The 12,399-nt window shown below is 40.6% G+C and overlaps 1 long non-coding RNA gene across 1 annotated transcript; it reads left to right on the top strand.

The window, feature by feature from the left end:
* The first annotated feature begins 1,872 nt into the window (after window positions 1-1,872).
* Window positions 1,873-7,376, top strand: LOC145445294 (uncharacterized). The gene is made up of 2 exons (XR_013916948.1): window positions 1,873-2,177; window positions 7,201-7,376. It is a non-coding gene; the product is annotated as an uncharacterized LOC145445294 (long non-coding RNA).
* Window positions 7,377-12,399: the final 5,023 nt, after the last annotated feature.

Genomic DNA, 12,399 nt, shown 5'->3' with positions numbered 1-12,399 from the left:
GACGGTATATATATACGTAAGATGTGGAAGCTATCAAGGTGTTATGTTTATTATTTTTAGAAATTCAATCAGTCAAAGTGGACGATCGTATTGCTTGGATTATATTTAGGCTTATTTTAGCATCTTTGAGATGCAACTCTGAACGTGGACGGTCAGGAACAGTCAACTAATTCTGTTCCTATATTGACATATCGGACATTTGCACTCGTACCGTTGGCGGTGACAATATTGGTCAGTCAGCAAAAAGCATCATGAAGAAGGTTGCCAGTCTGGTGAAATTATAGCAGAGTCGGAAAGAATGGGAAATACGCTTTCATCAACCTCCATTTGAACAAGATCACATATAGTAAGAGAAATTCATGATATGCTGCAAATGTCACTGTGTTCTTTGTCTAGTCACTCCACTCATGTAACTATTGAGGCTTCATGCCAGGGTTGTAACCAAGTCACAAGGCTCCGAGTCGCAAGTCAATCTCACTTTTATAGTTTTGACTCGAGTCATTTTCAATTCACCACCGAGTCAAGTCCGAGTCCAAGTCAGCGAGCAGAGGGCCGAGTCCGAGTTATGGTATTATGACTCGAGCCAGAGTCATTGTGTTAGCTGCTCAGTTTCCAATTTAAGTCTTGTTAAACCAACTTTTTATATATTTTTTGTGATATCGAGTGGGTCGCATTTATAATATACGAATTTTCCTTACTTTTAGCAGTTTCTGGCCGCATTTTCAAATACCAGTATCAATAGACGAAATCCCAATAGCGATTTGCTGTACTATTCTTTGAAATAATCATGAAATGTCGGTCTTGGCCATCTGAGTCTCAAGTCATGCGCAATGAGTCGAGTCATTTCAGTACTTTGAGAAGATGACCTGAGTCAAGTCGAGTCAACAGAAAATCCTGACTCGAGTCTTACAACCCTGCTTCATGCAATGAGCATTTACTTTGAAGATAAATAGTAATTAAATAACTGGTTGGTGGTACAAAATTTTAATACTGCTTTCAAAAGTACCTTCATGATAAACGTTATGGAAACCCGAAGAACTTTTCGCGTGCCTATTAAAGAGCTACCGGCACGATAAAGGAAGCAAAACAGAGTTGAATTCAAAACCAGATGGAGAATTATGACGCATTAATGTCGATTTTAGAAATAACATCAATGGAGCCAGAACACAGCAACAATGCAGTGCGTAACAACGGTTGCGTAAAACAGTATGACAGCGTGAAACAATTCTTTAATTATTTATTATAGTTGTTCCCACCGTAAATACTATTTTATTAAAATCCGAATTTTTCGATGGCAATAACTCCGCTTCCACTTGTTTGAATCGAACCAAATTTGATGAACATCGTTTCTATACATAACCTAACACTTTCATGGGGTGAACAGAAAATTTTCAAATTTTTTCTATTTATTTTTATATAATAAATAGAAACTTTCTTTTCCTGTAGCAATGCGGCTACTGGTTGGAATTGAACCAAATTTGGAGTGTAGGCTTGAATTAGGTAACCTAACAATTTTATCAAGTAGCCAGAACGATTTGAGAAAAAAAAGTCATCTTTTAAGAGCCCTAATGTCCATGTCAGAGAAACGTTTTAGGGTAGGCCTACTCACATGTCTCGCAGCGTTCTCTACATAATTGTCAATTGCGATACAAACTGTTCGCTTGTATTGGTTAAGCCATCCAACTTCGAATTGTAAAATGTTGGGAGTCTTGATATCAAATTTTTGAAAGGTGAACTTTGAGAAGATTTCGGAATCTGTCAAATTATACAAACAAATTTAGCAAATTCTTTGACATAATTCATCCATTTGGGACTCGATCAACGTAAAAGAATTAGTAATTGTTTTATACAATATATTGTATTTGCAGTTGAAGTATAGTAATAATTCTTATGGTTACCGCACTTGTAACGATTCACGGCCATAACTGGAATAATTAGAATGATGTAACTTTCAAATTGTCATGCATTTTGCAACAACATTGTTCTCAATTTTCAAGGTGCTGACGATTGGAGGAAGAATCACCCTCAAGCCGGGAATTCACGATCCGTAAACGCGGCCGACTGTTTCTCTCCTCAAGAGGAAGGAAGAGAAAAAGGGAGCAGAAATAGCAAGAGTGTGACAAGTCGCGTCCATTCGCTTTAATGCGTATTTTCATCCGCGAAGCGCGAAGTAGTAGGTGGGAAAACTAATGGGCGTTTGGTTAGCGCTTTATAAGGTTGACTCCAGCGCTGTATTTGCTAAATGTTGCGGTGAAATAGGGGTGGTGTCATTTGGTATCAATATTGACTATTAAAAGACCATTTGTTAGTGATCATTAGGGTTGTCCAAAATTTGGAAAATCTCAAAATATATGCGTATCCATGTCTCATTCTGTAGATTATTGATAAAAAACGTCAATGAACCTGCAATAAGCTTACAGGAAAGTCGTTAACATTTGTCTAAATGCGTTTGAAAGTAGCTGCCATAGAGTGGGCGGGTTAGCGACCATAGAACGGCGAAAAGACTAGTAATCGCGAAATCACGTCTCTTGATTGGTTAATCAGCTATGCTTCAATGATAACGACCACGGCGGCTTGCTGATTGTGTGCTTCTACTAGTTCAAGAAGTACGCTAACGGCAATTATGATTCTGCAAGCGCATTGTACGTTGGTGATTAAATACTAAAATGAGACACTTGGTCATTGAATTTTTAGTGTTAAAACTAGATAACGATAGGTTCAGAACAACAATACCCTCTTGCGGGCATGACAAGGGTGAAACAGCGAATGCTTGTGAACTTATAGATCCCAGAAATACCTATCTGATATGATTGAGATTACGCCAAGTGGTCCTGCTTTTCTGGGTGCAGTGCAGGTAAAGTATATTAGTTATCGCCAAACTGGTGCAGCACACCATGCGAGATGGATTCTGGACACAATCCTGTATGCTCAGAAGATATGTGGGCCGACGAGGTAGCTTGCATTGGGACTCTGAAGAAATGTAACTACCGTAACGCTTCAATGCATTCCATGTCTGGTTTGATTCAAGCATTAGTCGTGATGCAGCCGGTAATGATCCAAGATTCATTATGGACATGCTAAACAATGCAAGCGAACAGTCTTTTTACTGGTCATACCAGCATAGTCTATGCTTGCCTTTAAACCTTCTTCCGGGGCATCATTGAGGACTTAGACAGCACTCGCGGGTATGATTCATTATGCTGCAAGAATGTGACAAGTGCCAAGCATAAATGGCTGATTCATCCAGCCCGTACAGCTTTTAAGACTTCAATTATATAGGCTCCCACGACAAGATAAGATCAGACACAGTAGTGTCAATGTCAAGTTTTATATTTCTATTCAATCATGGAACATCCCCCCTGAAACTAGAAGTTCGTTCGCCACTTGCATAAGCACCTTTGCAATGTTTCTTCTCGTATTTTTCTGCTTTCCCTCGATGAAAACAAGGCATACAGGCTACAACGGTTGCCTTCACAATAAGCCATCAAGTCATGTATTTGAAGTTTTTGTGAAGCAGCTGTTCTTTGTTCATCATGTATTTCGTCACTCGACATGTTCTGAATTAAGCTTGAATCATTATCTGCGGACCAACCTACAATGCGCTTACAGAATCACCGCCGTTCATAGGCGCCGACTTTTATTTTTTTACGAGGTGGCGAAGTCTTGTGACGTCATAATTGTTACATATCGATGACGTCATCGTGGCACGAAAACGTACTTTACTACATGCCGCTGGCGTACGTGCAGAGTTAAACCATTCGCGTGACGTTTTAATATCGGCCATGCACTCATTAATATCAAACCATGCAGTCGATTATTAAATGGCATCTTGAAACGGTACGATCATTCGAAAGTGTAACTGCGGCCTGCGCTACCGACGGAATGCATCGAACAAAAGTCAGAATTCACGTCACTGATGATCTGCAGTTGCATCAATGTTATTCACGCGCCATTCGTCCTGTTGAGTAACGAAATACAATACGCACTGGCCTTGCAAGTAACACACGACAACTCTCGAATATTTCAATCAGTAATTGTCTATTGCGATTTCTTGCTTCGCGTTGACCAACTCGCATCGCGGCAATTGTTTGCTGATTATAACAGCGATTTGGGCGGCATTGATGCATTTCCCGATTTACTTTCGCGAAGCATTCCGGGAGTACATTGGTCAATTCGCAAATTCAATTTGCATGTCGACGGCCGCCACTAATACCAAATAAATTACGTGTTGATAGCCGCACAAATTTGCTTCTACGGCCGCAGGTTGGCCACCCCTGGGCTAGAGTTAATTCCACTTCCGGGCGCATGCCGCGATCTTATCAATAGAAATCCGCTGTCCACCTAATGCCTAATAGTTTAATTAATATTCGATATTGTTGTTCTCGATAAAGAGTAGGCTACATCCAGCAATCAAGTTTATCGTTGTTCAAACGAATCGAATAAAATCAGAATTTGTGCCACCCAGAATCTTGTGATGCATCAATATTTGACAATGGCATGGCGTGGCCTACTGTACGTTAATAATGAAAGGAACACTGAAAAATGACTTTATGCGACAATTTCGGAGTACGAATGTATCCAGTAGATAACAAGTAATATGGATGATGGGCTGATGGCAAATGAGAAAGCGTGCATTCTGACCAGAATCGCCACGAATGGGTTTTGAGTCTGACACCATATTGAGTAGCTTTCGTCGCGACAATTGTTTTCTCATTATATCGGTGTTTAGGCTGTATTGCTGCATTTCCCGATTAACGTAACTGGCAAAGCCTTGTTAGAGAAACGAATCTGCGCAGAAATGAATTCTAATTTGCCGGCACACACCAACACACCCTCCAATTTCGCGCTCCGATTACCAAGACTATTACGAAGCTAGCTAGCTCATGAATGGTTTTGTAAACGAATATGGGCTGGGCGCGCATAATTTAGATTTCAGAAAAGGAGAACGTCTATTTGGGCGCCTGGTCGGAAGAGGAGATCTAGGATGGTGCTTCTCAGTACACGCTAGGCGCGTAGCCAGTCGAAAAATTAGGGTGACTTGAATTTTTTTCAAATTTACCAATATAGCATCAAATCAATTCGGGTTAAGTACATGTGTAAATGGCGATCATATAATCTCTTCGTATTGACGATTTTAGGCGTATGATAAGCTTGCCAAAGAGTCCGGGAGTGCTGTCAATTAGCGAGTCCCTGATATTTGGTGAACAATTAAATACGCGCGCGTATTACGCAGTCTCGGCGACAGTTTTCGGAAATCTGAACTTGATGGCAACGATTTCAAACCTTTGTCGCCTTTCAGAATTCGAGCCATGATACACATCTTCTGATCGTTACGTTTAAGTATTAGCGGGAATCAATTACGCACATTAAAGTCTGTTTGCAGCAAATCGATTTTACTCAGTTTCTTGATGTCGCTTTTTAATCAATATGATAAAACAATCACTAATTAGCGTAAACTCGACCGCATTGTCTCAAAACCAGCGAGAGATAGGAGCCAAAGCATGTTATGCCCGAGACGCGATAGTTAGGCCAGCAATGATAGCTTTCGCACCAGGCCTATTGCAGATGCTATTGTGTGGGCCAGCTATGATATCGTGCACACCAGGCCGAAGCGGCCAATGTAGATGCGATTGCGCAGGCAAGCGATGATTAGTGTGAACTGGGCCTATTGCAGATGCGATTGTTCAAGCCGGCGGAACCAGGCTAGCTCGATACGCGATAAATCAGGCTAGCGACGATTGCCACGCGCACGGGAATGAATGACCTAATTTCGCAACCATCTCAGCGGGAGATCATAACAGACTTTTCTCCCTAATTGACAACACGTTTCTCGCAAATCAGCCGCGCGGAACACTGATAATTGCAACTGGGTATTAGAGTTAGAATGATCATTTCAAAATGACGGGATTTCGCGTTTCAAATAGGGCAGTTCGACCCCCTAAACCCCGTGGCTAGGAGCCTGGCACATGCGCGTATCGAAATCGAAGACGTCTCTAACGAGGCCGCATCGATTCGCCTGATTACTAATTACTGGTCACAAATCACTTTGGCGTTTGAGCATTTTGTACGAGGTGGCCACCACCTCACAAATATGCTCACGAGGTGGCTGCGCCACCTCGTAACCGCGTAAGTCGGCGCCTATGCCGCCGTTAGCCGACTCCTTGACCAGCTGATCAGCAAGCCGCCACCGTCGTGATCATTGAAGCATAGCAGATTAGCCAATCAAGCGCCGTGATTTCGTGATTACTAGTCTGCTTGCCGTTCTATGGTCGCTGACACGCCCACTCTACGGCAGCTACTTTCAAACGCATTTAGACAAATGTTAACGACTTTCCTGTGAGCTTATTGCAGGTTCATTGACGTTTTTTTATCTATAATCTATAAAATGAGACATGGATACGCATACATTTTGAGATTTTCCAAATTATGGACAACCCTAGTGGTCATGGATTTGTTCGGCCAGTATGCAGTAATTTCTGATGGTCACTTCCCGGGCTTCTGTTTTCTAACCCCTCACGATTGTTATTCTGCTTCTAGTAAGACTGTCGATTCTAATGTTTTATCGTATCATTTGTCGGAGGTTTCGCTCGCTTTTTTTGCAACGTTTTGCTCTCTGCTAGGTCAATTACTGGCTGAGTATCACTACAGCCAAAGAAACTGCACTAATTCTCATTTTAATGTCTTGCTGGTTATCTTGCTGTCAATTCTAATAATTTGTTTATGTCTATACCAGTGCCGCCACTCAAATGTTTTGTTCTCTGTACACAATATTGTTAGGTCTTCAGCTTTCCAGGCAGAGTATCATTCCACTTTCTAGACTTGAGTATATATCTCTCCAACTAGCTGCCAAATAACTGATTCATTTAGATTGTTGAACTGATCATTTTTGACAGAATGTGAAGAAATTTTAGTCAAGAATTCTTTTTGTGTTAGTGGCTGTTTTCAAAGATTGCTGAAGTAGTCATCGTTGATCTTGATAATCAAGTAGAAGTGGCGATTGAAGTCAGTTCTCTAGTCATATAATATTAAAAAATATAATACTAAAACTTGAAAACCTGAGTGGAAATAGTTCTGAATCAAATCCATTTTAGTAAGTATGGGCGAAAAAAATGTAGGAGTCATTCGTTACTCGCTACCTCTGCCATTTTCGCAGTACGAATGTCTTAGCTATTAATCGTAATTTTCATTTTATTTCTCCAGGGTGTTGAAAAGAAAAGGCCGCAGGGTTATTTATCCAGCTCATCAGAAGATGAAACCTGATGATACGGACTGTTTTCAGTTTCTTTCTTCGGGCATTCGTTCGTTTGTTCGTTTCATTTTTTACAACGGCATTATTGCCAATTCGTTTACAATTAAATTAACACAAATGTGATTAATATGTAGTAGATCAGGTGGTGTGTGTACGCAGTCGTAATCAGGTTATGCCCAGTGGTAGAAAACAGGTTATTATATCAGGATCTTCTTCTAATGTAGGATCTACATTCTACTCACCGTGTTTAAAGGCTGTAGCATCTGCATAATATTTACATTATTGAAGGACATGGAAAAGACATTGAATTGAGTCGACACAAAATCCCCCTTTCTACGACCTGCCGAGATCTAATATCTACTATATCAGGCTCGGCTTTCTACATCTTTGGTCTGTACTGTGTTTACTGGGCAGTCACCGTACTGCCAGTGGACTACAGTCGTATACGTTGATGTCACACTGTTCATTAGCATCAAGACGTTGATCGCTTCACAGTCCCTTTGATTCCAGCAGAAGCCACAAATTGCGGAGCATATCCTAAAAAACATCATGCCGAACGATTGTGTTGTCTTTAAAGACGGTTATCTGTGATAATCGTAAATATTCCAAAATAAAGCAATATATATGGGCTCTGTGAAGGTGAGCAGCAGCGTTGGAAGATAAATTGAAACGAACTAGAAATTTATCCACACAATATCTAGATAGTTGGGCGAAGACACTTTTCGGTGTACAAAACATAACGATGCATTTTAAGATTTTGCGAACTGGGCATCTTCAATATATACTGTGAATGTGGACGCTTACTGTTGGTTTACCACGCGACGCCATACATATTAGTATATTCAATTATTGAAAAAAATCTCCGTTGGATTGCGGAGTCATGGAGTGATCCGTTTGTTACCGAAGCCTTCTACTGAAGTTTTTTCTGCCAATATCAAATGCGCGGAACTTGGAAATTTACGGAGCCAGATGTGGAAACGGATTCATGTACCCTGTTTCCTCCATTCATCAATGATTAAATAGTCCAGGATGGGAAAATTATAGACAGAATTATTTCCATACAACTGAAACCTAGCCTTTCGCAAAAAGACGCAATTTAAATGCATGTTCAAAGCACAGCGCGATGGTGCGGTTAACATACATCTATGGTGAACTGAACTAATAATTGCTCGCCTCATTTGAATAAAAGCGACGGAATCACAACTTTTTCGGTATGCATGAAAATATCAGAGATAAAACAACATTGAAAATACAATGCGATCAATTAATAACATAGCAACAATACGAATCCAACTTCAGAATGAGGGAGCAGTAAGAAGTGCGGTACATTGGTACGGTCAAATACTGTAGCATAACACTCCGTCCTGTACGTCGCCTATGACCAACCACAATTCTCCTAAATCATAGCAATTGCACGATGCCCACCCGTTCAACGATGGAGCCCTCTGTGTACCACCAACACGGTCTTCTCATTTTTATTTTGGAAAATTACTCGAGTAACTAGATTTCATAAGTAGACATTATCTAGAAAATTAAGGACTACTACAAAAACAATTTTACAAAATGTCTCTAGCAACCGTTGCGCCTGACCAGTATTTGGCCCCAGTTGTTACAACACTTCAACCTTTAAATGCGAAGCAAACACATCCCGGTACTTATCTCGGTTGCCGGTGAACTCTAACCTCGGTGAACCCGGCCTTACAAACTCGGACCTCGGTGAACCCGGCCCTCGATGAACTCGGCCCTCGGTGAATTCCGCCCTCGGAAATTTTGTAATCAAGTGTATTAACAAGTATTAATATGAAATATTAAACTAATAATGTTATTATTAGGGCCATTTTTATATGACCTTAAAAAATCAATTATATGACTTTATTTTTGGGAAAATATGACTTTATATGACTTTATGCGAAAATCGTGTATTTTTACATGTAACCAACGTCGCTCATGGAACTGAAGAGTAAAACATAAACAACATAACAGTAATACGCATCGATTTTTATTTTAAACCACTTTGTCAACTTAAACTTAAACAACTCTGTCAACAAAAGGTGTTCGTGTACCACCTAAAAATAGTACATTGAACGCTCTCTCCTTCATGCTGGTGACGTCATATTTTGTGATACGATTGTTGATCCAATTCTCTACTAGTTGCTGACGATTACCCCTGACGAGTGTCGGCCGAAAATATTCGGGTTCATTTCAATATGAATATACTATTCAATTTCCATTTTCAGTATCAAGTTTGAAATATTGTTGTAATGGAGGCATATTTCTGTTGAAATATTGTTGTAGTGGAGGCATATTTCTGTTAACTCGTCAACTTTGGATCGTTCACTGACTCTTTGACGCTCCTTGAGCTTCCCATGCGTTGACTATTTCTTTCACTTGTGGAAGTCTCTGAACGTCAAATGACGTCCCATTTCAGTGCACAGAAGTAAAACAGATTGTGTAGCAACACAATGCAATGTGTGACCTCATAATGCAATGTGTGACCTCGTAGGTCTGCGACTGTAATGCTATGTAGGCTAACCTTACAGTTTGCCTTTGTTCAAGCAGAAATTGCCTTACTTTCTTAGTGCGTAATTGCTTCAATTGGCACTTTTTATTTAAAGTATACAACAATATGACTTTATAACTCAAATATGACCTAACCAGAAAAATATGACTTTATAACTTTCTTAATATACCCCATATGGATGCGGTTTTTGCGTTAAAATTGATTTCACGACTTACTGATGCATAGAAAAAAATATGACTTTAAATGGCCCTAGTTATTATCAACTGATTTGTCAATCTTGTAAGGAGGCCGGGGCATGCGTAGATCACGCAGTCACGGCGTGATCAGATCACGTGATCACGATTGCGTGGTCGGCTCAGTGTTCTTTTAGTGGTTTATTAAAATAAAGTAAATGTGCAGTACATAACAGACAAACAATATATAGGCAAGCGGCTATTAGGGGCGGTATTGGTTTGGGTTTAAGGATGTTTGCTATTTGGTAGATGACATTCATCTTTAGCAAAAAGGGGGTGTGGTCGCTAGCTATATGTTTAGAAATTTTCAGGGTTTATTGTGACTGTGGGACGAAACCTATTGATGCGCGTCAATCGGCTTCTCCTGTTGTTTGGGTTTTTCCAAATTTTTTCTTCTACCCACTTTTGGGTGGTTGGTTGTAACTCTATTATTGCCTGACTCCAATTGATATTATGTTGCCGTATGGTTCTGATAATCATAGACTTTGTGGTGACTGGATGGTTGGGTGTCCTTTCTCCTAATTGATTTCCTGTTCGGGGGGGGGGGGAGGGGGTTGGGGAGGAGGGTTAGTAATTCGTGGTGATGGTGGGTCGGGGGTTTATATTCATTTATTTATTTATTGCGTGAAAGAGAGATAATAATGCGTAGGTAGTCAAAAACAAGATTCGGCGGTAGTACAAATTAGCACATAGCATGAATAATAAGATTTTGACATAATCATTTTCATCGTATTATATATATATCCGCGTTCTACGTATCTATGATATCGTAGATTTTTAGTTCGTTTGCGCGCGCGTCGGTGGTTCGGCAGTCTATCGCGTTTTCTTTATCCTCTGTCCCATTGTCGTCTGGTTTGTGTCTGGAGGTCTTTTCGTATATGCTCGATCTTGGTATTCGCGTCATTTTCATATTCGTTCGTGATGTCAAGGGTCTTCTTCCATCTCCACACATTCATCTTCATATTTGCGACGGTTGTGATTACGATTTTCTTGTGCTGGCCCACATATGTGTTGTGGAGGAGGTCGACGGTGGATACGTTTATGTCGGTTCTCAGCTTTTCTTCTAGATCGGCTCTGACACTGTAGAAGAGTTTTCTATAAATAGGGCATATCGTGAAAATATGGTGCATAGTGTCTTGATCTTTTCGACAGAATTAGCAGTTGTTTTTGGGTGCTTGCCCATTTCTCCATGTCCATCGGGCCTGGTCTTTTTTGCTCCTGTAAAATAGGCTTCGGCATTTATTCTGTATGATGTTACCCTCTGCTGGTTTGTGATATGGTGTCTGATATGTTCTTCATGTAGCCATATTTCTGTACACTTCGGGATCTCGTGGTCACCATGTTTCGTTTTGATCTTGATTAGCGCGGCGTAGATTTCTTTTTGGTTTAATTCTCGAGTTGGTGTGTCGTCGTTCTGTAGTAGCTCATATATCCTCTTTTCTTCCGTCCAGTTCTTAGTTGGCGTATATCTGTGTGGGAAGGAGTTGCTGTAGAGGTTATTATTTATTGTTTTCACCTTGGTTCCAAGATTATAGATAGCTTCTCCATGCCATATCTCGTTTGGCGAGGTGGTGTTCGCTATTTCTTGGAGGCGTTTGACATTCCTGGCTTGTATTGTAGTGATTACGTCTGGGAATCCGATTCCACCATGCTCTTTCGGCTTAATGAGAGTGTTTCTCGATTTCGATTCGATCTTTTCTGGGGACCATAGTAAGTCATATATGATTCGTTCGAGTGCTTTTCCTTGCTTCTTGGTAATCTGAATATTGTAATATACAAATGTTATCTTGGTCATTAGATATGATTTGATCACCTGCGTTTTTCCTATCCAGGATAGTTTTATGGACTTGATATAGGCCGCATGTTTCTTCATATCCTTGATGAGATTGTCGTGGTTCGATTCCCTTGCATCATCACCATAATATATCCCAATGATTTTGATTGTCTGTTTGGCATAGTGTGCGTGCCTGGAGTCTCGTAGGCGAGTTTGTGATGTTGGGTTGAGCGCTAGGATTTCGGTCTTTTCGGTATTAATGTCTTGTCCTGTGATTCTACAGAGACTTGAGAACTCATTAAAGGCTTCTGTTATCGATTCGATGTTGCTGAGGTATAACGTGATGTCGTCCGCGAATTGGTCTATTTTGTGTCTTATGTTACCTATGCGGATGCCACTTATTAGGTCGTTTTGATCTATTTTACGAGCCAATGGGTCGGCACTAATCGCGTAGAGCGTCATGCTGAGGGGACACCCTTGTCGGATGCCCCTCGTATATGGAATGGTCGCTGCTTCGTAGCCATTGATTTCAATTGTGGCTGTTGGTTCTTTGTATATTGCGCGAATCGCGTTTATAGTCTGGGGTTGGACTGGGAGTCGTTCTAGGATATTTAATAACATG

Source organism: Botryllus schlosseri, chromosome 1 (genome assembly GCF_051294905.1).
Source record: "Botryllus schlosseri isolate E-star chromosome 1, Bs_hap1, whole genome shotgun sequence".
In the NCBI taxonomy this organism is placed as follows: Eukaryota; Metazoa; Chordata; class Ascidiacea; order Stolidobranchia; family Styelidae; genus Botryllus; species Botryllus schlosseri.
The sequence above is the reverse complement of the archived record's forward strand: the minus strand, read 5'-3'. Positions and strand labels throughout refer to the sequence as shown.